Raw genomic sequence first — 25,188 nt, 5'->3', positions numbered from 1 at the left:
CCTTGCCCTTCCTTATAGATTGTATGTTCCTTGGAGCAGGGCCCTCCTTACCTACTGGAACAAGGTATATAAAGGTTTATTTTTCCCTTCAAACCAAATTGTACTCCACTACTGAATATCTTGGCGCGTTATAAACAAAATTGTGATACAGGAAATCAGAATTATGGCTTTAAAATGCCAAATCTCACTTGTAGGATCCAATCCACCATTTTACAGGAAAAAAGGAAGTACTTGGTACAGTATCTGTGATCCCCTGAAACTGAATTTTGTCCATTTCAATTCGAGAAGTGTCCACTCCAAAGCTTGTCTTCATGTCGAATGAGGATCATGAAAACTTAAAACAAACAATGCTGAGGCTCACACTGAATGAGAGGCTTCAATATCCAGCATCAAAGAGTTAGAAAATTAGGGCATAAAAAACAGCTTGGTTTAGGACATTTGGGGGATAATTATTAAATGGAGATACTGTTGATCTGGGCACTAAAGCACGGAAATTTCAATTGACTTCCGAGATTTGCCAAATTGATTGGATGTTTTATACAGCTCACAAGATACTGTGATAAATTATTGTGTGCCACATTGATTAGCCCTATACTGAACATATAATTTATTTTTGTTAGTGAGAGGGCGAGTAGTGGCTTTGTACTGAAAAGAACAGGCCAGCTTCACTAGATTTGACATGGAGTTATGCGTCCCAGTGATGGGGACTACATTTACATATCGGAAAAGGCTTAGTTTTCCTAGATGTACAGGCTAGAAGCAGCACAAACCCCACAGTTCACCCGCTCTTCTGTAGGGTGATCAATAGGATAATTTCTGTTAGGTGCTGGGGGTTTAAGCTGCACTTTTTTGGGGCACATTTCAGAGAAACATAAAATGCATTATATAAAAGGTATATAGCTATATAATATATTATATTTCCAATGCCAAAAGCTACCATACTTACTGAACAAGGTATTATACGCCTCATTTGTAAAAGGTCTAGTGAAAGAACAAAGTTCATTATAAAAGTTCTGGGACCATACAAAAAAAATAATAGGGGGGGGGGGGGGGGGTTGGGGGTGGGATTGGGTTGAAATCGTTAAGGACTTGTTTTACCAGTACTGTCACCCACACTAAGTGCTGCACATACTGGCAGAGCTCTTTAAAAATAACTGTCATACAACTTAACACGTTGCTTCACCACACAGAACAACAAGTACAGAAGTCCCACAGTTTTACAGACTCTGGGGCCTGCAGAACATCCATTCGTTACACATCACAAGCCGATCTAAGTAACACAGATCCAAGTCACAGCCAAAAAAAAAAAAAAGCACACAGAGCCCAAACTTTCATACAAAGGAAATTACTTTTTCATCAGAACATCTATTTTATAGTTTGTAATATTAAAAAATAGTTTGGATTAGAGTATTCCTGTTCAGGTAACGGAAATTCAAAGTACACCTGACCATCTAGTTACATTTCTTGCCAAATCCTTACTTAGTACAATACCCATTTATATTGAGCAGAGGACAGGAACAAAAAACATAAAACAAAACATTTAGTAATTATATTTGAGGAAAAAAAAAAGTCTCACTTAACCCCTTCAGTGCGCGATCGGTGCTCTACGATTGTGTATCAGACTTGAGGGGCAAGTCCGATGGCACAAACTCTGGAAGGTGGTCACGGAGGTGGCATGACCCTCTGGTACTGAAGGGGTTAAGTAAATATCAGATTACCAACATATATCAATATTCTGCATTTGTTAGTAATCAACATTCCTTTACAACCTTTTAAAAATATATAAGCAAGCCTCTTTTACGTCTCTACTGTACCTGCCATGAAAGTGTTAAATTATCACAGCGTATGAGTATATATCTTTAAAAAAAAATTAAAAATTAAATATTGGTTCTGTTGCTGGTGAAATGCAAGTTAATCTTAACTTGTGATCCTGTTACAATTGCAGCCCTTTGAATAAAATGCCTTTAATTCAAATCATATTTTAATACACCTCTTTGAAAAGTGAATGCCTGCTCAGCACATAAGCATGTGATCATGAGATGGGTGCCTGGGAAGGATATTTAGCATGCCACCTGAAATCCTCCCTAAAGGCAGCTTTCATCGCACAAGGCATGGACACTCATCCAATAGTCCTGAAAGATACTGGAACCTGCCAATAAACCCTATGCACAAATCATCATGTTAACAGCCACGCCAACAGAGTATAAAACAAACCACAATCATTTCAAGCTCCTCAAGATCTGGGAGGGAGAGTCCCTTTTCACCACTAACAAATTGCAATTTTAACAGCAAATCTCAAAACCAGAGTAGGTGAGAATCAGTAGATTCAGCAGGTTATGGGAATTTCCATAAGCCTTGTGTCTCCTACCTTAAATATCACTCATTCAGATCATCTGTAACCTTGTAGACTTAAGAGTTTTTAATCGAGTAAAATCAGAAATTCTGCTTTAAGAGGGCGTTGCCTCTGTTTTTTTGATGTAGCAGTCCCTTAGATTTACGGCAATGCAACTATCTAAGCTTACGATCGATGCTTTCTCCCGTGATCCATCTGGGAAGATCTCACTTCCTAGGGCATGCAATATGGCCGCCAATTTACAAAGAAAGTGCTGTGGCTTCCCAATGGTTGCTATAGTAGCCCAAAAAAGCACTACACATTAAAAAAAGCATAAGGAGTGGGGGGGAATATGCATTAAATATGACCTAATACACAACTTATTTAAAAAAAATAAACACAACACAGAAGTAGCTGTTTGTGCTTTAGTGTTGCATGGGCAGTCACCATTGTGAAACAATTAGCTGCGCATGATCACGGGACAGGATAACATGTTGCTGCACCTGGGCAATATCAACTGCTACATCTTTAGGATCTTGCATGAAATGCAACAAACTGAAAGGGGTACCTGGTGATCTGATCTGGTAGTTAGGGGTACCTGGTGATCTGATCTGGTAGTTAGGGGTACCTAGTGATCTGATCTGGTAGTTAGGGGTACCTGGTGATCTGATCTGGTAGTTAGGGGTACCTGGTGATCTGATCTGGTAGTTAGGGGTACCTGGTGATCTGATCTGGTAGTTAGGGGTACCTGGTGATCTGATCTGGTAGTTAGGGGTACCTGGTGATCTGATCTGGTAGTTAGGGGTACCTGGTGATCTGATCTGGTAGTTAGGGGTACCTGGTGATCTGATCTGGTAGTTAGGGGTACCTGGTGATCTGATCTGGTAGTTAGGGGTACCTGATCTGGTACTTAGGGGTACCTGGTGATCTGATCTGGACAATAGATAATATGCCTCAAATCTACATAACTTTAAAAAACAAACAAAACTAAAGAGGTTTGCTTTAGTGCTTCAAAACATGCAATCTTACAATAAAAATGTAATTATAGTTAATCTTACAATCAGTCTTAAAATGTGGTTCTGCCTTTGGGAATGCACATGCAGCGTATCCAAGAAAGAATCCAAAACACTAGCCCAACAAGATGGGTTATTCTACGCAGGATTGTATTGCAAGCAGATATGCATTGAGAAAAACTATAAAAAATATATATTGTTACCACACCTGATTTCCTTCAAGTCAACTGAAATATAGTGCCTCTTCTTGCATAGCTTACTTCGATAAAATGTATACATTACCTTTGTTTTCTCGTTCCAAGATAGCAGAAGCTTAAAAATCCAGCTCAGGCAGTGGAGAGCGCGCACAGATCCTTCCACAGCCGGCTCTGTAAAAATAGCACAGAGGACGTCTTTGTTCCTAAGAAGAATTAAGGTGTTGTACTTTACATCTCATTACAAACTTGGCCCACTATCTTCTACAGCCAGAGCTCTTCAATTGCCAGAAAGCAACCAGTACTAGGACTGTAAACATCTCTGCGCAAGCTTGGCAGCAGTCGCTGAAATGTTACGATAAAGATACCTTGTGTTCAAGTATTCCTGCAGGAGCTTGGAATCTGCACCATTACAAGTGCAGTGTGCAAAAAGCAGACCAGGAACCCATCTATACTAAAAAAAAAAATGCTCAATATGGGTAGAGATGGCAACAGCTCTTCACAGGAAAATCAAATAGGTCTGTGAAATAGCACCACGAATCTGCCGCAGTGCTCACTGTCTTAATCTGGCTGTGTTTTATGAGAGGATAAGGCTCTCACTCCGTCATAATGCCAGCTCTTTCCATATATGCACCTTGTGACTCAATATAACTTCTGAAAAATACATGCATCTTTCAGATGTATCCCTTCTGTTCCAAGATCTACCTGATTCACCCAACCAGCCCCCAGCATAACAACATGTCCTATGATATTGCAAGCACTGAAAATGCAGGGATTCGCATATCTTTTTTACCTCGTTCAAGGTGTACCATCAACAAACCAGTAAAAAAAAAAAAAAAAAATTATATATATATAGATAGATAGAGAGAGAGAGAGTTGTGCTAATAACGTCATTATCCTAATCAAATTATACATGGTGAAATTCAGCAATTCTATGTTTGGAGATAATTAAACACACTACTTTGTAAAATATATTTTTGCAAACTCAGCCCAGAAAATAAATAAAAATATTACAGCCACACATGGGACAAAGGCTTACCCCAATCACATCCCCATATCCAAAAGGATATGTTCCTATGTTAATCTGTCAGGAGATACCAGGTGAACGGGGGAGAATTAAAAAAAAAAAAAAAAATTAAACCAGACTGACTGAGCTCTCACACATACTTCAGTGTGCTCACTTTCCTACACAGCAGCAGCTACAGACATCAACTCAAAAGATTCATGTGGAATAAAAAAAACTCTATATAGGGGAGCAGGGAAAGAAAAGCCTAGTAAGCACTGAAGCGGTCCACCGCCCCCCTCCCTCCAGAACTTCCACCGGGCAGAGTGCTGTCAGAGAATGATGTACGACTCCTGATGCGCGTTTCGCCTGTGCTTTGTCAAGGATTGCTTTTTTTTAAATTTCCTTTATTTTTGACATTTGTATGCATACATTTTTTTTTTTTTTTTAAATAGAAAAAACTAAAGAGTTCAGTTTTATTTTAACAGGTAATGTGGTTCTATTTTTGGGGGACGGGACATAGTAGAGGGATCAGGGCTTCTTCCCGTTTTCTGTTCTCAGTAAATTGTGGGCCCAGAACATGAATATTCTGTGATACGTTGCTAAGCTTAGATTTTCCAGTGAGGCGTTTGGGTAAACATTTACAAACCAAATATATATATATATATCTTAATTTGGGAAACAGCTGTTGAAAATGGCAAATAAAACAGTTACAGGTCAGTTCTTTCCGTATACTATAACTAAATATTAAAAATAGTTATGTGGGGGAAATTATTATTTTTTTTTTTTTAAAGTGACAAAAACCCTCCACGGTACAGACCTGTCAGACATGCAAATATAACCATAAGTGCCATTTGTATTTACTACACTACAATTCCAACATGTGGTTCTAAGTGGAAAGGTGCAGTTCCACAAAGGACCAAACAGCCTAACTGGTCTTACTGGTAGTGGTACATTAAAACAGACATCTCTCAATCAAGTTTGTGATGAGAAAATGCAAGGATAGCCGTGCTCACGCAGTCTTCTGCGTTTAAATGTAACTGCGGGTCTCTTGCTGCTGCCGGCGGGAGAACTGCACAGTCCTATAGTGTGCCTCCCCCAAGGGAGCTAACAATGCAGCACAACAAAAAGAAGCAGTATGCTTTTATATATTAAAAACAGAACAGTCCCCCAATAGGACTGATGAGAATAAATAAATAAAAAACACAACATAATACCATGAACTGAAAAATAAATTTACAACTAGCTACTGGTGTGAGTAGGTGACCGGGATGTCCGCAAGCACAGCGCCTTTCTCCGCTTCTCATGACATTTAGAAACATTGCCAGCGGAAGTGGAGGGCTTGTGTAATGCCTTTCTTTACCCCACTTTACATCTCCCTCGTCACTGCTCTCTTTCCCAACTGGTCTTCAGCCATGGAGGGGGCATCTATATACCCTATTACCGAGGGGGTTACAAAACAAGATTGCTGTCACAGCGCAAACTTGTGGTTGCCAAAAGAAAATTTTATGTTAAAATACTGTACTTATAAGTACCAAAATATGAAGAATATCTGTCACCGACATCAGTTCATTCTGGTTTTAAATGGGATTCCACTTTTAAACGCCAATATACTACTCATTCTTGTCTGTGCCACTTCAAATATGTTTAGCCACACAGCGCTAAATGGCAAAGGTTTGATGAGCACCTACTTTAAAACTGAAGACCAGCACAAAAACCATCATCTTACTGGTTTAATAGAGATGACAAAAGGCAATGGACTTTGAAAGTCCAAGAGTTGAAGCTTTTAGTTCTTAGCACAGTAATTGATCCAGGGAATTTTGATTCAATGCTATAAAAAAAAACATAACTGATCAGACCAACACTCCAAAATAAAAAAACAGATTTGAATTTAAGTAATGAAGCGGACATCTGTATCTTACAGCTAAAAGCCACAAACGTGATATAGTTGTATTTTTAGCCATAGGTCTGTGAACTTAACTCACCACTACAGCATGAGTAACGGAAGCATGGTTAATAATCATGGGTAACGGAAGTATTCTCCAGAGCAAACGGCTGACAGTCAAAGATGAGGAACCAGTGATCCACAATGATGTGTTATTTGTTAGAATGCAGGGCAGCCTGTAAATATTCCAATAATGGCAGAGTTAGGGATGGTTAGAGTGATCCTGGCCCATCAAGAAGTAAAGGGTTTAAGTAAACATTGGCAATGTTGGTATTTTAGATGCCTCTGGCGATACCTGCTCGTCTAAGCAAGTCTCAAACGTGATTTTTTAACATACCAATTACACATACTGTGTCTTGGACTCCTTGGTCTATAGTTTCCAAGTAATTATTTCCATGTCTTGTCGCGCACACACCAAAAAAGTCCAAAATCGTAAATGGCAGAAGGCAAAGAGGACCGATTGTACAGTTGTGGTGGCTTTCAAACTACTAAAAAAAACTCATGAATAAACCAATGAACACAAAAACTATGAAGTAACATTTTCTACCCAGTCTTGCAGCCATAGTTTCACTGCTTATATGCTCAACAATTCTAATTTGCTCATAATATTTCAGAACTGTATTTGTTAAACATTTTAAATTCCCAATTTTATCACAAAGAATTTCAGGTTATCAAAAATACAGTAGAGAAGGAGAAAAACTGGAAGAGCACTACTGTAGACATCAAAAAGTAGAAAGGAGGGTGCGTATCCCATAAAAAGATTATTTATTGGTCATGGAAAAACAGGGCAATTGAGAGCCCTTTGGATCGCATGGACTGTGCAGCACTCAGAGTGAATCAATCGCTTGCTACATGTTTTCCTGTTCAGGACTTTATTTAGACAATTGGTACGCTAAAGGGTGTTATAATGCTCAATCTTCCTGGTGTTATTGTTAACAACAGCGTCACTTATTAGTGAGCTTACCATCCGGGACTTCAACCCAGTACCTGTCTTCTATCAAGTTTATGTTTAGGGGTCCCCCCTACAAGTATCTGGTTATTCATTCATTCTACTGTTGGGGTCTTTAGCATTACGCAGTCACATGGTCTATCAAAAATTCAGAAGTGAATTTCGAGAGGAGAGCCATTACTATCAGCTTTTTTGTTACAGGCATGGAATTTATTTTATTTTTTTATTTTAAACTGCGCATGTCAGAGCCAAAACATACAATTTCCACGTTGCCAAACAAGGATGCAGAGGATTAGAGCATATGAATACAAAATGCAGAAAGTGACACTTTTCCTGAAAAGTAATGACTGAATGGGGAAAATGTTATAGGAGAGAGCATTTAGATATTAATTATTACATAGTTTAGCATTAAACAAAGAGGTTGAAATCCTTGCACATCTCTTTGTACAAACTCTGCTCTCTAGGGGACAGAAGCTCAGCACTGGAACCATAATAATGACCATAAATAGCTGCAATATTTGAACATTAAAGTGTCAGACCAAGCATTATCCTACATGTGTGTATTTCTTAATAAAATCAGTTCCGTACTTAGAAAATACTTGTAGCATTTTTCGTTTCTATAGCAACCATTTACAAAGTCACATCTCTGCCCTCTTTTGGCTCTTGCACACCCCTTTTTGAGCCCTGCCCTCTATCTAGCAGTGTACCAATTGTATCTAGTGTCTGCCTGGCAACATGATCTTCCCCACAGAACATTACAGCCATTTATTGAACCCCCAAGCCAAATCTTCACTGATCGATCACAGATAGGCAACCTAGCTAATTACTTATTGTGTTGATTGTTTCTTTCTCCCCTTTAATATGTGCATCAATACAAACGGCAGCTTTAAAAAAGTTTTTTTTATTTTTGCCACAATAAAAAAGTGTACATCGTACAGTAAATATAAATACCACTTGTGGTGCATTCGCATGTCTCAGACAGGTTTGCAACCCTGTCTTACCTCACTATAGCTTAGCAGGCACTGCCACCACTGCAGCCAGGAATTCTGGGTAATGACATCCCTGGCTGCAGTGGTGGCAGTGTCTGCTAAGTGATAATGAGATAAGACAGGGTTGCAAACCTGTCTGAGACATGCAAATGCACCACAAGTGATATTTTTATTTGCATTATTTGGAAATAATTTCCCCAAAAATTAGTCACAGCACTCATGGGGGAATACTACTGTTCAGCATAGTTAATTAAACCATTGGAAGGAAGGTGAAGGTCTAATGTACTGTAGTACTATATCTCAAACCATACTGTGGTTGAAGCCCCAATTAACCAATGCTACAGAGCTTATAACCCACTATTTTAAATGTTATAAAAATCTTTCTGCTTAAGAGACCAGGTCACGTGGTGTGGTGAATGCATGCTCGAGGCTATGTATATTAGCCCCTAGATGGCAAACGGTCTAGCAGTAGCATAGAGAGTTGTAAGGGGGAGTCTTGAAACCCCTCCAGACCTCTCTGTCAGCCTAAGCTATAAAGACCCTGAATGCCTGGGGCAGCTCTCATACAGCAGCAATAAAGTACTCACGTATTACACGATACACCTGGCTCTGTGTGCTCCTTTGCTGTTTTGGAAAGTAGAACAGGCACCTATACCGACGGGGACAGGCAGACCAGCGGGCACCACGATGCAGGAAGAAAGTTTCTGAGGCTGGACTGTGCTGCATACAAAAACCTTTATTGAAAAATGGTTAAAAAGAGGAGGGGAAACATACCCCTGCACCTCTAACGCGTTTCACCCTACAATTGGGCTTTTTCAAAGAGTAACATACTCGTGTCTAGTGAGCTCTGATATACCGGATGTAGACCGGACGTGACGTCACCCAGCCAATGAACTGCCAGTATGCTGCGAACAGCATGATGGGAAACTGAGTCCCTGGCTGGAGGGCGCTCGCGCGGCATACAGGGGCATCAGTGTCATGCGCAGTAGAAATCGAAGGGATTAAAAACAAAGTAAATTCATCTTGCGATCCACATATAGCTATACTAACAATAGATGTTAATTAATTAATTTAATATATGTCTTAAACGGCCGATGACATATATGTGTATGTAATAGTATAAAGAAGAGATTATTCAATTGGCTATATTTGTAACTATGGATAGCAACTAGAGATAATAATTTTAGGTTAAAAACAAGTAATAGCAAGGGGTAATTATTATTTCCAATAACATGAATCATAATGTTCAAATGAATTCATAACCATATAGTCAGTACATATATGTGGAAAGCTCAAATAATTCCTAATCAATACAAATAGAAAATCTTAATATTACTAACACCAACATGATTCATAGTTAAAGTTGAGACATGAACGGCAACAATTGTTATACAATTCTCGATCATTGAGAGAATAATTAATATTAATAATGATATTTACATCAACACCAATACGAGTATTGGAGACCTGAATGGATAATGTGTTCTCAAATGATGGGAAAAAAAGGGAAGGGGGGGGGGGGAGGGGAGTGAATGGGGAGAGGGAGGGGGGATATAAAAATAATAATTATTTAATATATACTCTGGATCATATAAGCAAGTTGTGTTCCAATCCTCCTACCATGTTTTCCCCACAATTCCCCCCTCCCCCCCCCCCCATTCACTCCCCTCCCCCCCCCCTCCCCTCCCCCCCTTCCCTTTTTTTCCCATCATTTGAGAACACATTATCCATTCAGGTCTCCAATACTCGTATTGGTGTTGATGTAAATATCATTATTAATATTAATTATTCTCTCAATGATCGAGAATTGTATAACAATTGTTGCCGTTCATGTCTCAACTAACTATGAATCATGTTGGTGTTAGTAATATTAAGATTTTCTATTTGTATTGATTAGGAATTATTTGAGCTTTCCACATATATGTACTGACTATATGGTTATGAATTCATTTGAACATTATGATTCATGTTATTGGAAATAATAATTACCCCTTGCTATTACTTGTTTTTAACCTAAAATTATTATCTCTAGTTGCTATCCATAGTTACAAATATAGCCAATTGAAAAATCTCTTCTTTATACTATTACATACACATATATGTCATCGGCCGTTTAAGACATATATTAAATTAATTAATTAACATCTATTGTTAGTATAGCTATATGTGGATCGCAAGATGAATTTACTTTGTTTTTAATCCCTTCGATTTCTACTGCGCATGACACTGATGCCCCTGTATGCCGCGCGAGCGCCCTCCAGCCAGGGACTCAGTTTCCCATCATGCTGTTCGCAGCATACTGGCAGTTCATTGGCTGGGTGACGTCACGTCCGGTCTACATCCGGTATATCAGAGCTCACTAGACACGAGTATGTTACTCTTTGAAAAAGCCCAATTGTAGGGTGAAACGCGTTAGAGGTGCAGGGGTATGTTTCCCCTCCTCTTTTTAACCATTTTTCAATAAAGGTTTTTGTATGCAGCACAGTCCAGCCTCAGAAACTTTCTTCCTGCATCGTGGTGCCCGCTGGTCTGCCTGTCCCCGTCGGTATAGGTGCCTGTTCTATATCTCAAACCAGGTTAATGCCCACTAGATATAATTTTTCTAATAAGTTGGAAACCCGATTCTAGAAAACATGGCTTAGCATGTCTTGTTTCTAGGTATCGGTGTATGACAACAAACATTTCCATGAACATTTCCATTGTCATTTGTGACAAAAGAAACCAAATGGCATTACAGAGTATTCAGTTCACAGACTACAATTATATCATCAACTAATGTTTGACCCTGTGACAAACCCTAAACCGTAAAACAAAAATTAGAGTCCTAACCAGAAATCAGGGAATTGTACTATTACCATCTTGGTTGCAAACCCCCCCACAAAATATAAAAGCACAGATCTGTCAGTATTATTAAAATCGTATTTCAGAAGTGGAGGAGTCCAAAACATTCACCCATTGATAACATCCTTGTCAACACAGGCAGCTTGTTTGCGGTTTCTGTACTTCCAACAGCATTCTGGAGGCATCATGGTACAGGGGGAAGATGTATGAAGGAATTTTCCAAGTGAGAGGGGAGGGGGGAGGTGTTACCAAGAGGAACATACAATCACACTGCTCATGCATTCCCCTGCAGTTGGACTCTGGATGTAAGGCAAGCATGTCCATACAGGCCACATGTAAAAAGTTTCCTCTGGGAGTCTTGGGAGGGAAAGATAGAGATCCTTGTGTTGCACATTAAATGATGCTGGGTTAAGGAAACTTTTCTTAAGCACCAAAGAGAAGAATATTTATACTCAAATGCTGAGATCACACAGGCAGAGTGGGGCATTACTAGCAGCTCCTATGTTTTTGGTAAGAAACCTTCTGATTAGATGTACAGGTTAAGGATTTTGCTGCCCAGGGGAACCAGTTTGTCCAAAGTTCATATGGAGCAATCCCACATTTAAAAAGATATTAAAACTGCAACAATGTGAAGGGAGCCTGAATTAAGTCATGCGTGTTCCCTTAAGACCAATTTTGCTACAAAATAGAGATACAAGCATATTGTACATATGTATTAGTATAATTAGAGCTAATCTTATATTGATCACTTAACGCAATGCAGCCCACATACGACTCACCAAATGTACATGTAAAATACTGTTTTTACCTGGGTTAATTAAATGAGTCATATAGCCTCTCATACTCCAGTCAAGAATTTACACTTTGATAACTATCTAAGCAATTGGATAACATCGTAAACTAATTATAACACACACACACACACACACACACACACACACACACGTCAGGTTTGGGATTACAAACTCTAAATCAGGCCTGCCCAACTCGTAAAGTGAGAAGGGCCGAACTGCTCCAAGGAAAAAAATTTGGGCCGCACGGGTTAAATCATCATCATCATCATCATCTCTCCTCCAGCACCTCTCATCATCATCCTCATCCTCATATCTCCCCCAGAACCCCTCACTATCAATCTTTACGATACTACCCATCTATCTCTCATACCACCATCTCCCCCTCACCCACACAATACCCCCCTCCACATCCCCCCAGCCCATTCCATGTCAGCATCCCCCCCCACAAGTCAGCATCCCCCCATGTCTCTCTTCCTTCAATATGACACTCTCTCCCCCTCCACTCAATATGACTCTCCCCCTCCCCTCAATATGACACTCTTTCCCCCTCCCTTCAATATGACTCTCCCCCCCTGCACCTCACATCACTCCCCACCCTGCCCCTCACATGTCAGCAGCCCACCCCCCCCCCACATGTCAGCAGCCTACCCCCCCCTCACATGTCAGCAGCCCACCCCCCCCTCACATGTCAGCAGCCTACCCCCCCTCACATGTCAGCAGCCCGCCCCCCCCTCACATGTCAGCAGCCCACCCCCCCCCCCCACCAGCCCGTTTTTCACACCCACCCCCCACCAGCCCGTTTTTCACACCCACCCCCCACCAGCCCGTTTTACACACACACACCCCTCTCTCTTAGATCAGCTCAGCACATCCTCTCCTCCCCGGTACTAAGCCCTGCCCCCGGCATGCTCTGACCTCCCCGGCAGCCTGCTATTGAAGAAAAAAATACTCACTGCATCCTCCTCATGCTACTGCTGCCCCCGCGCACCGCAAAACCCGGGGGCTGGGAGGGAGAGGGAGGGGGCTGGGAGGGAGAGGGAGGGATGAATCGCCGCCATTTTTTTTAAACTTTTTTTTTTTTAATTTATTTAATTAACTGGCGCCGGGCCAGAGTCATCGCGGGCCGTATGTTGTGCAGCCCTGCTCTAAATCAATGATCTAGGGTTTGTGACTTAGAGAGAGGAAAAAAATGTGAAAATTAAACTTTAGTCTACAAAGTGTGTGAACAGTCTTACAGGTCTACTGTGTCAGTTACTGTGCAATTTGTTGTTTTCCCAAATATTGGAGTAAGACACAACCTTTCCAGGCGATAGATAACACATAAGTGTGCCTTCATATCTTGGCCGTCCCTCAAAGAATTATGTATCGGGAAAGCACAGAAGACCAAACTAATTCACTGTTCTATTTTTCCCATTGTTTTTCAATGCATAAAATCCGGTTTTAATGACTCGGAGGTTATCCATGTAGATATGATGGGAGAAAATGGCAGATGGATATAAATGTAAAAAAAAAAATATTTAAAGGCTTCACATTTCTAAAAAGAGTGATCCCTGCAGAGCTAAAGAATAAAATCAAAATCAGATTGCTTCATAAAAAGTTTAGTGTAAGTGATAGACGACACTTTCTACTCCCATCCTGCTATATAGGCGTTTCAAGCCCATAACTATGCAAAGCAAACCAAGGGTCCTTCGTGACAACATAATCAAGTGAAAACCAGAATCATCCAATAAAAAAATTTTTTAAAAATTGTTTGGCATTTTATTTTCTGCAAAAATTCATGACCCTGTACATGCAAAAATGATGAGCATTCCTTCACATGCAACGAGAGACTGGATGCATTATGTAATCAAAGCTTTAACCATTCCAACAAACCCCTTTCAAAGGGGAAATCTGGAAAGGTTGCTTAGCAACAGTTTACAGATCCCAGGTTCACATGCATCTTGACATTACTGTGAAATATTAATATAATGCTGCACAGTAATTAGCACAGAATTGATATGTACATACAGTACTGAGCAGTTAAGGAAAAATAACTTCCCTTAACTGAAATGGTGACAATTAGTACTACAGGAAAGGCACCATCACACTTACAAGCCTGGAATGTCTGTCTACCATCAGAGCTGAATCTTGTTGTGGAGAAGAAAGCCGAGACAGACATTCCAGGCTTGTGAGTGTGACAGGGTCTTTTCTGTTGTACTAATCTTCAGCATTTCACCTTAAGGAAGTTATCAATAACAAAGCATTCATTGACGGACTTGTGCTAGGCTTCTCTTTGTGCTTGCTGTGGCCTGGAACATACCATAATATGAAGTAGTACACCATTATACGTGTACGTAGAGCTAAAGGGCTACTTGATCATCTCATTTGTACAGTATATAACCCGTGCCTGGTTTTCAAGTATGTAAAAGCCTCTTCAAAAACATTGCAATCCATAAAGCCTTGGTTTAAAAACAAAAACACACCACAACAAGTAGTAAAGGAATAAGCTGGCATGTAGCATCCATTGTTTGTACTATAGAGGCAGCAAACAGTAACAACAGTTCTTCCTCCCAACCACAGATCACTCCAACGATTAGCAAACCGTAATAACTTTGCATTATTCTAATACTGTGACTACCAAAAAAAAGTATAGAAGGCGGTGATCTGATCAACACCTACACATAGCAGGCAAAATGTTAGCTGCTCACCAACATAACGAATCATGGATACCATAGCAACCGAGGCATAGCTATTTTACAGGTTAGAAGCTTTTTAGTAGGAAGGAGAAACTAAAAAAAAAAGACAAAATGCCTAATAATCACCAGACTGATACCTACAGGTATTTGTAACCAACACAGTGAGAGAGCTGGGAGGGGGTTGATTTCCAATAGCTACACATTTAATCTGATCCCTCCCTTATTGCTTTTTGTTCTCTGATAAGGTCTGGATGGGAAAAGCGTAAAGAAAACACTTGATTGATTAACACCACTATTTAAAGCACCCCCCCCCCCCCACAAACCACAAATAATTGTAATATATAATTTTCAAGAGAATCTAAACTCAAATATTTGCTTTTGCCATAGTTAGCAAAGTTTAAGGAAAACAATAAGATTGTTACATTGCTTTTTGGGCTTGCTAAGAGGAATCACTTCTTTAAAACTTGACCAAATGAGAAAGCAACATGGACCAACAGAAAGGACAGCAACGACAATAAGCATTAGATGTGGGAGGGAAAGGAGCACGGGCAGCACCATGTACCAGGAAATAAGAGTGACATTTACTGAGGAGAAGGAAGAGGTGTCTGTGGAGAGTAATGTGTGAATGTGGGGAGGCTGGGAGAGGGATGTGTAGCGTATGTGAAGTGGGAAGATTTCACTGGAGGTAGCCAGAGGCAGGACTGCTAACTAAATAAAGTGGGTCCAAAGGAAGAGCAATAAGAAAAAGAAGATGTTGGCTAGAGAAAAAAAAAAAAGGAATATACATACGGGGGAGACTAAAATCCACACACCAGCTACACACAAAAACACACCATTTGTAATCTACCCAGGAGGAGATAGCAAGAACAATGTAACACAGCATGGAGGTGTGTGCAACAACTATTATTATTCTGAAATGTTTGTTGCAGTACAAATTCTGGCTGTGAACTGAACATTTATTTTCCTACCGTCTAAAATAAACTATATGATTGAGGCCGCTTTCCATTTGCAAACACTGGAATGTACATAGACCTTGCTATGATTTTAGAAATAAAGGAGATGTAAAAGGACATTATCTCTTAAAGGCTTGGCTGTGGCGAGGGTTGCAATTATATGGTAAGTGCAGGGTTAAGGGGTTAAATATTCAACACCTCAGCTTTCAAGGAAATGGATATTTTGCCCTTCCCTGGATATGCGCACACTCACAAGGCGGCATGTAATGCACCTTGAAATATGCAGTTATTCAGTGATGCAACAGTCAAACAAAAAGAAACCCAATCAGTGGGTCTTTAATGTTGCACTCATAATAACCAGCTTATACAGGCACAGGCTTAAGCACTAATCTGGGTGACTAACTCTGGTGAATTAGTGACAGCCAGGTAAGATCTTAGAGCAGCTTCACTGTCAGAAATGAAAGGGAAACTATTTATTATAAATAAAATCAGTTTAAGCCACTTCCAAACAAAAGCAGCATGTCATGTAAATTTAGTCACACAAATGGTTATGCGATTTGCGTTGAACATTTAAAACCACGAAGGCGTAAAAAAATAAAGTGTTACTTCTCATACGATGCCGACAAAGTTCGCAGTTCTTCCCCAGCCTGCAGCGCTTCCAATATCATCCTGGTGTCTGAAGCATCGGGAGATAAAGCCACTTGCTCATTATGAAACCCTGTTAAAGCAGCAATTTGCACTACTTAATTTGTTTGTTTTCAGAGGGAGTGGAGTATTCCTCGTCTTAGTGCATGGGTGAGCAATAGGAGGAAGCCAGTGGTACTTCACCTGCGGCCCTCAGTCACTTACACACTCCCCCAGAAGCCAGTCGCTCCCCCTCTCTTCCCTGTGCAGAGTGGAGATGCTGCTGGTGTGGATCGGAGCTTCTTCCCACTCCCTGTGCTGCCTAATGACTGTGCCAATTACCAACACCCAGTGCAAGGAGAGGAGTGGGACGGTATTCATTGGTGTGCTGGCATTAAGAAGCTGACTGGAGGGGAGAAGCTCATACCCAGGGCTGCAACATTGCATACATATCTTTTGAGGGATCATGGGGCACACATGTAGCCCTGAGGTATATCATGCGGCATACCACTGCCTTGGTGAAGCCGGCAGAAATCAACCGCACTGTTCCCGTCCCAATCCCCACCCCCAGTGGGGATAAATTAACCCAGTAATCTTCCAGACGAGTATTCTTGGACAAGGTATAGAGTAGGCCTTCACACAAAAAAAAAAAAAACAATATGGCTGCCAGGGTCACCAAAAAAAAAAAAAAAAAAAAGCTATGCCGCAAAGGTGCTGCTTTAATACTATGTGACACCTATGTTACAAGGTATATTGGTGCCCAATGCCTTGGTCCCGCTGCTTCCGATGGCGCGCGCGGCTGCGTCATTGACCGGACAGGAGTTTCTCCCGAGCTGGTCCCAGTCCCTCCTCCCTGCAGGGCTCGCTACACGCTGTGACGCGTCAGCCGCCAGGGGATGCAAGAGAATTGTAATCCCGAGCGGCGACGCGTCACGTGGTGTGGCTGTGAGCCAATGAGGAGAGGAGGCTTCGGTGAGCGTGGAGGCTTCGGGGAGCGGGGAGGAAAGCAGCGATTTGTCTTCTGCAGCACCAAGGGAGCCCCCCTGCTCCCTCCCACAGACTCCTGTGTGAGCCGAGATACACTCCGGCACAGTGTGATGGCCCCGCCCCCGACATCATTGCCACGCCCCCAACCCGTTTGGCCACGCCCCCCTCTCCAGCTCCAGCTCCCTACAGACCGCAGGTTGCGGTCAATTGCCTCTCCACGCGCCGCCTGTCTGCAGTGCGGGCGCGTGGTCTGAGGCAGCGGCCCCTTAGCCTTACACAGAAAGGGTGTCTTCTTTAAGAATGTTAACTACAATATAAGAGCTCTGGAAAATAACATTTCATTCTGACATGATCTTTGTGTATGGTTAAGAGTTCACAGCCCAATTAGTCAGTAGTATGTTATGGTATAGAGCTGATAAATGAATTATATTCAAATGTCTAGCAAATAAAAATACCACTGGTGAGCACATTCACACGTCTCAGACAGGTCTGTAAGCCTGCCGGTCCCCATGATCTCATAGCATATGGTGCTTCCGCTGCAGCCAGGGATTCTGGGAAATGATATGCAACCGAGCACACAATGCGCGATTCAAATGTCCACAAACTAAGCAACATCTGCCCATATGTGAAATACCATATGCAGTAAACCAAGTTTCTGTGTTGATCCTTGTTGCTCCTCAGGGCTTGATTAGTAGCATTAGTCACCATGAGGTAAAGGGAAGGTTCATTAGCTTTGTGTGCAATAAATCATGCAAGTCTGTCGTGACAGGGGGTCATTCCTAAATGAGCCAAGCGGTACTGTGGAGTTTAAGAGATGCAATTTATCTGTTAGCCTTGGCTGCAAAAAGAGATTTGAGAGGGGGAGCTCGTTAGCTTAAAAGGTGCAAGAATGTGAGCAAACTAGGAATGTATCATTTGAATTTGCAGCATTTTTTTGCATGTCACAAAAGGACAAAGAAATGCATAATACATATTGTACATTGTTAGTCTTGATAGCTAAACCAGTGGGACAAAGCAATACGCTGTAGCTCTCCTGGCAGCAATAGGGTTAAGTCAGCAGCTTATGTTTCACATTTGCTCACTCCACACACATGTTTTGGTGGCTGCAAACCGACCTTCAGAGCCCAGTAAACACTAAATCCACTTGAGTGCAGTACACCAGGGCAGTCTCATTAACCTCAAAATAAATGTCAAATCAATGTAATGGTCATCCTTAAATACGTACAATCCTTCATAAAAGGAAAAAACGCATACGTAGGGCGCAACGAGACTGAAGAATCTGGAGTCTGAGGTCTTACAACCATTATTGTATTCCACCTTATAATTGTACTGAGCCTCTACAGTGCTATGCATCTTTACAAACTCCAAGATGCTCATTTGCCAGGGCTGACATTGCTGGAAATAAAGCTGCTGCTTTATATTTGATCCCTATTTATGTGCATAGGTGTTTTATCTTACAGCATTTTAAGTTTTTTTTTTTTTTTCCCCACCCTCAATGTAGAGAGCCAACCATTTGATAGTGTGACAGCGAGGGAGTAATCAGGCTCAATAATAAAGGTTAAGCCTGTTTGATTACCTATGATCCTTGCATTGGGGTTCCGGAGTGTCAGCTCGAGCCCAGTGATTGGCTATGCATTGTAAATAATTATGTGACAATAAAGAATGTGTGTGTTTTTACTTTTCCAGGAGTGCCAGCAAGCAGAAATTGCTGGGCTATGAGTTTCAAGGGGGGGGGGGGGGGGTTTACGGAAATAGTCTTGTCAGAATGTGCCTAGCTAGTCGGGGTGCAGAGTTGCTGGATACCCCAAAAATGTACTCGGGAATCAGGTCGGAATACCGGATACATATAAGCACATTGCTCCGACAAAATCTCCCCTTGAAACCGCTTGCGCGACTCACCGCTAGGATTCCCTGCTTCAGCACAGACCAGAAAGGTACATAGGGCAAAGGGATGTGAGGTATCCATGGAACGGTAAAGGAGTCCCTAGGTTAAAGGGGGATGCCCGGGTCACCCAGAACCCGGTATAAGGGTTCTGGGGGTGCTCCAACCATATGATAAGGTTGTAAGGATTTTTAAAGTCCAGTATAGTGTGTGGGGAATATGGCTAGTAGTTATAAAAGTGCAACTTCTTATTCTTTTCTCCATAAACCATAAGACTTAGAAAAATATAAATGTAATAAATGTATGGTTTTATTAAACAGTGTGTTTAAAGTACATATATGCTTGTGCACGGTATTATGAGCTGGGTCTTTCTGGACCGATGTTCTGGGTGAGTCACTGGGCTACCAGCTTGGTGCCACTGTGTCTACCGAGACATCGGACATTAAAGCCACAGAGGATGCCAGAGGTGTGAAGAGCATTTGGGCAGGAGGTTTAAGCTCGAGTACCCACGTCCTGGGATGAATGGAAGTCCTCGGACTACCATTTACCTTTCCCAGACCGTGAGGAGCCTAAACCAGCCGGTGGCTTCTGCATGCCAAGTGGCTGAGGTGCCAAGTAAGCGCATGCCCTGGGTAGATGCAGAAGATCTGCTTGCCCAGCTTCAGAAGACTGGCATCGCTCTCATTGGCTGGTAGGAAATTTCCCATGCTCGGATTGGCTGTAGTATTTAAAGAACGAACTCTGAAATACTATAAGGAACCCTCAGCCAATCCGGAGAGCAGATTGTAAGCGTCAGAACAGCAGCGGCAAATTCAAAACAACCAAAAGATGCTCTGGGAGAAATAGCAGCGAGCCGGCTTCAGAAATTTGAAGGTCCCACTTTTCGGGACCAAGTTCTGAGAATTGAACGTAGCGGTCGCGGCTAATTTGCAAGTCGAAAACAGTTCCAGAACGTGTGGGACCAACTCCCAGTCAAGGGATTTCAGCACCTCCGGAAGAAAGAGCGGTGGCATCAGTAACTTCAAGCCGATTTGAGTTCCAGGACATTTCAGGCCGAGTCCCGGTCAACTAAAAACTTTGGTTCTTTGCTTATTTCAACTAGGAAAGTCCAGTTTTGCCCCAGACCGCCAGTAAGTGTGTCTCAGGTATTTTGTGCCTCAGTGCGTTTGCCTGTTTAAGTGAATAAATTACAATTACATAAACTCGTTTTGCTCAGTGTTATGATCCTGGTATAAAAAGGTGTAAATGCCTGGTCTCTCGTGACAAATAGAACCTTCAACCAGCTGTCCCCACTTTGTTTTCTTTATAGGATGGGAAAAGGGGTTTCAAGACACTTACCTGTGAAATTAATGCTTCAATTTCAATTCAAGGGAAACAAAATGGCAGCCAAATCTCAGGCCAATAGGAAGCTACAACATTGCTTGCAGCTTCCTATTTGACGGTCATTTTAAGCCTTTAAAAAACAGGAATACATGTAATGTCACCAGAAAGTATCTCGGGAACAAGTGAGTCCCGAGATGAAAATAGAGCAGTTCTGCTGTATAAGGCTAAGCTCATACTCTCCCTTGCTTGCGAGAGTGCGAGCCCTTACCTTGCTGCGCGGTTGGAACAGAAACGATCCCTGCTCATAGTGCTGGCGGCATTGCTGGGGTGCAGCTGACGCATCACATAGCTGGTTCAGCCAATGAGGGCGAACCAGCTGACGCGACTGCAGCCTCAAAGACAAATTTACTTGTCTGACCAAAATGCAGCAGCGTAGACGCGCTACATCACCGCCAGAAGCAGCAGGAACTTAGCTAACTCACGCAGCGACAACACTGCCACCATAAACTCAGCCTAAGGAGGGTTAGTTGGGGGGGGGGGATTGCGGTTTAAAGATAAGTTACAATGATGACAAACTGCGCTTTTTCAAATAATATCAACCCCAAGCAATATAGAAGGCGCAGCAAAACAATGCACGGACCGGCGCAGCAAAACAATGCACGGACCAACCCAGCACTCATGGAGTTAATAAAATACTTAACGTAAAACATTCTTGCTACTTAACCAAAAAAGGGCTATTGCACTTTTACAAATGAAATCCACATTGCGAAAGAAATATTTTTTAGCCTCATTTCCGCTCAGATATTTGTATGATAAATGTCAACAGTGACTGTGTCCAGAATCAAATTGACCAAGCCTTCAAAGCCAACATTACAACTGATCTGCTTCCTGCATGCAAACACTTTTCTGGGTTTCCGACATACGTCACAGGAAACACAACAAAAAAAGGGTATGAACACAAGCATTTATTTCTGAGAAAAATCGACACACACATACACACACACACACACACACACACACACACACACACTATTCGAAATATAGGATTCCCCATCCCCATTATTAAAAGTCATAAATGAAACATTTTTAATTTTTGAGGCTGCCATATGGAGAGCCCAAAAACCTGCTGCCTGGAGTCCACCACAGAAGAGGCTGCACGGCAGCTTTTCAACCACCGTTTATAGAGTGGCAGAACCTGAACCTCAATGTCAACAACCTCTTGTAACTGTCACCTTATGACAACACAGAAGACCAAGCCATTCAGAGCAAAAAATCCTTGTCTACCACACACAGTGACATCTATATAATCAACTACGCAGTGAAGAATTTTTTTTTTTTTTTTAAATAAATAAAACAAAGATATTTAGCAGTTGGCTTAAGAAGCATTAATACACGATTACTTTATTAGTGCTATACATTATACACGTCAAAAAGATCAGGCCAAACAACCACAACACAGATGAGGCCAAATAATGATGCATCGCTGCAGGGATCTAGTAACCCCCTTGACAGATCTCTTCACATTCCCTCCCCCATTCCGATCCATTTTACCATTTGCAGTTGTTGCTGCAGATGGGAAAAATGCCTGCTGAGTTGCAGATTTAATGATTGCAGAGTCATGAGGTAGAAGCAGAGATTTTCCTGGCTGCCACATGAGCTATAAAGAGTCCACAGTGGTTTCCCATTTGAACACCTTTGCTGCAATGCGTTGCAGTTTCCCCTCGCAGCAAAAGGGTTAAGACGTTGCCTCACAAGCTGCAGCCTCTAGTAGTTTGCTTTGCAGCCCTGTAACCTATGTGCTGTATATCTTCTATGGTCTGCCCCTTTTTAAGTGCCTTAGGGGGAAGGAAAAGTATGGGGCACAGACTAAAAGGATTTATTTAAACACTAGTCTAGTGCTGTGTAAGAGAGAATCAGCCATTCCACCAATGCAAGGGGCACAGGACTGTAAATATGAAGGTCATTAAAGGAATCAACTACCAAAGAAACATGCCAGATACATGAGATGAGATACATACAAGCGAGAAGTGCCACAGAAAACGGAACAGATTGTAATCATACCCTCAAAATATATTAAATGAAACCCAAAAAGATGTGTTCAAAACACTACAGTCAAGGGCAAAATATAGCAAATCGTTCTTATACTGCTCAAAATGGGTGCTCTCTCTTTAAGAGTCAACTACAAATAATTAACAAGTAAAAAAAAAATGGAAGCCAGTTGTGACTACGTATGAAATCTTTTCGTCTAAGTAGCGAGATCCTAACATTCTGTGGACGTACCGCCTCAAGAATTTGACATCTTTTTGGTCAATGTTTTTTTCGTGGCCGCCACAAAAATGTACATTATTTACCTCCAACACACCGCTACTGAATGATTTCAAAATGAAATATATTAGTGTGCGTGCGATGACAAAAATAAAGGTTATCTGAATTGAAATGTAAACAAATTATACCAACTATAGGTAGCTCTAGCTATCGAAATAAAGTATGAATCACAATAAATACACTTCAGTCAAATGTGTTTGAGATAGTTGAAAGTGTGAAGTTCTTTTCAGTGTTGCCTTATAATGAAGTAGGGCAATTCTGAGAGAAGTAAAGATTTTACCCACTCAAATGCTGTAATTTGTTCCCTAGCACAAGGTGTGCAAACTTCTGGTGCTGCGTCCCCCTTTACCCTTTTTTTCAGCATAAACTGATGTCACGGGACCCCGCCATGGCAACGGGCATCAAATGACACCGCGTTGCCGAAACCGGCTGAATCACCGTGAACTGAGTTGCATAGGCCTCATGCGTTCCCCCAGCATTTCATTTAAATGCCTTGGGGAAGAGCTTGAGGCCTCTCTAATCGACGTGACCCCAAACACCCACCCCCCGGAAAAATCTCTTGCCCCCCTGCCCTAGCACCCAAGCCACTATGATTCCACCCCAGGAGGAGGCTGCAGAGATTCCATCATGGAAGTAACTAAAAGCAGATCTCTATTCAGGATACATCCCCATTTAATTTAACTTGATACTGTAAAACGTGGGGATATCCTGTCACGCAGCAGAGAATTCAACATGGCCTAATTGGAGTTAATGCAGCAATCCCTACCAGAAGCCTAATAAAGTTTAACCCCTATAATGTCTGTGTTTTCTCCCCTGACTATGTCCTACTGTTTTTGTAATGTTCAAAATAATGGATTTTCTTAATCGCCAGTTTTTGCTTTTACCGTGATAGCCTTTAGACTGCACCGGGCCCTGGAGAGAGCTCCATTTTAATTTCCCACACACGTAAAATGTTTCAAAAGCTTAAATGTCTCCCGAGTGGCGCATCAGCTTTTAAAAACAGCTTGGAAAAATGCAGGACAAGATCCCGTAGATCAAAAAAAAAAGGCAATAAGTGTGCGGGCTGCTTTAAAGTACAAGCATACATCATTTCCCCCAAAAAATAGCACGGTAAAAAGGCACATTGTACATGTAGGGAGGGTGGGGTGAGTAACCTTCCAAAAAATGACCATGACGCACTGAATAATGATACTGGTTATCTTCATACACCGCTATTCATTAACTGCTCAGGAACTCCTTTCCTCCCAGAGACACAGGCAATTCTCCAAAAACAAAATACAGCCGTTAACCCTTTTACTGCCAGCGGAGCGAGCGACACACTGGATTGGATCGCCAGCTTTGTGGGAGATAACGAAGCAGCTGCCTAAAAAAAAATTAACGTGACGCACCGTACTAGAGTGCTGGGTATTTATATAAACGCAGTCGTCCAGAGCGCTCTTCCTGCAGCACCACAAAGGGTTACTAGCCTGGCTGCCAGCAAATGGGCTAAATAAAGGGAACCTGCAAAACGCATAATATAATATATATATATATATACACACACACACACACACACACACACACTGTATCTGCGCGTCGTATAGTTCTACTTTAGCAGTGACCCCGCTGTCCATTACACCAAATGCTCCACACGCAGGGAAGTGAACAATAGAAATATCTTGTCATTTAGATCACTCTGATCCCCACTGTACCGAGCTGCAGAATAATGGTTTATTTATTCAATGTTTTACCAGGAAGTAATACAGTTACCTCATTTTCAAGTATGTTGGCGTGTTATGAATTATAGTGTGTGTGTGTGTATGTGTGTGTATATATATATATATATATATATATATATATATATATATATATATATATATATATACACACACAGCAAAGCAATGCAGTGCTAGTCTCCCTGGCAGCTAAGGGGTTAAAGGTGGACAGATGTGATCGTTGTGTTTGCAGCCTCCCTGACCTCCTGCTAGGAGATCAGTCCTACACAGCACAGGTTAATAGGCTATACAGCACATTATAAAAGCCCCCTCGCCCCCTCCATACAACTGATACTACTCACCCAGGGACACCCCCCTCTCCGGGCTGTATGTATGTCTCCTCTTCCTGGGTCTCCGCTGGATGAGATATGACAAGGGTGAGGAGGAAGAGAGAAACTTGTTGTTTGGCTGCGAGTGAATGCAGAGGAGCCCGGGGCTTGTGCGAACTACCTCCAAATATCTGTATATACACACAGGAGGTGGCAGGAAGCGGCCCCTGCGCGCAGCGTCCTCCCCGGGTATCCCCTCTCCTGACGCCGGTGAGGGTGGTTATGTGGGCCGGTCCTGTCCCCGGTGAGGGTGGTTATGTGGGCCGGTCCTGTCCC

The 25,188-nt window shown here is 41.9% G+C and overlaps 1 protein-coding gene across 14 annotated transcripts in view; it reads right to left on the bottom strand.

Moving 5' to 3' along the window:
• Positions 1 to 25,188, bottom strand: part of CDK17 (cyclin dependent kinase 17) — a 170,706-nt gene that overhangs the window by 145,079 nt on the left and 439 nt on the right. For 8 of the 14 annotated variants that reach the window (XM_075600566.1, XM_075600567.1, XM_075600559.1 and 5 more), the window contains exon 1: positions 24,886 to 25,188. This exon is cut by the window's right edge. The gene's annotated coding sequence lies outside the window, so the exon portion shown is untranslated. Of the gene's footprint in view, positions 1 to 3,627; positions 3,746 to 6,527; positions 6,664 to 24,885 lie in introns of all 14 variants that reach the window. The other 6 variants (XM_075600555.1, XM_075600563.1, XM_075600554.1 and 3 more) reach the window with 3 other exon arrangements.

The sequence above is a fragment of the Ascaphus truei genome, chromosome 5 (assembly GCF_040206685.1).
Source record: "Ascaphus truei isolate aAscTru1 chromosome 5, aAscTru1.hap1, whole genome shotgun sequence".
NCBI lineage: Eukaryota > Metazoa > Chordata > Amphibia > Anura > Ascaphidae > Ascaphus > Ascaphus truei.
This window is presented reverse-complemented; position numbering and strand designations above follow the sequence as displayed.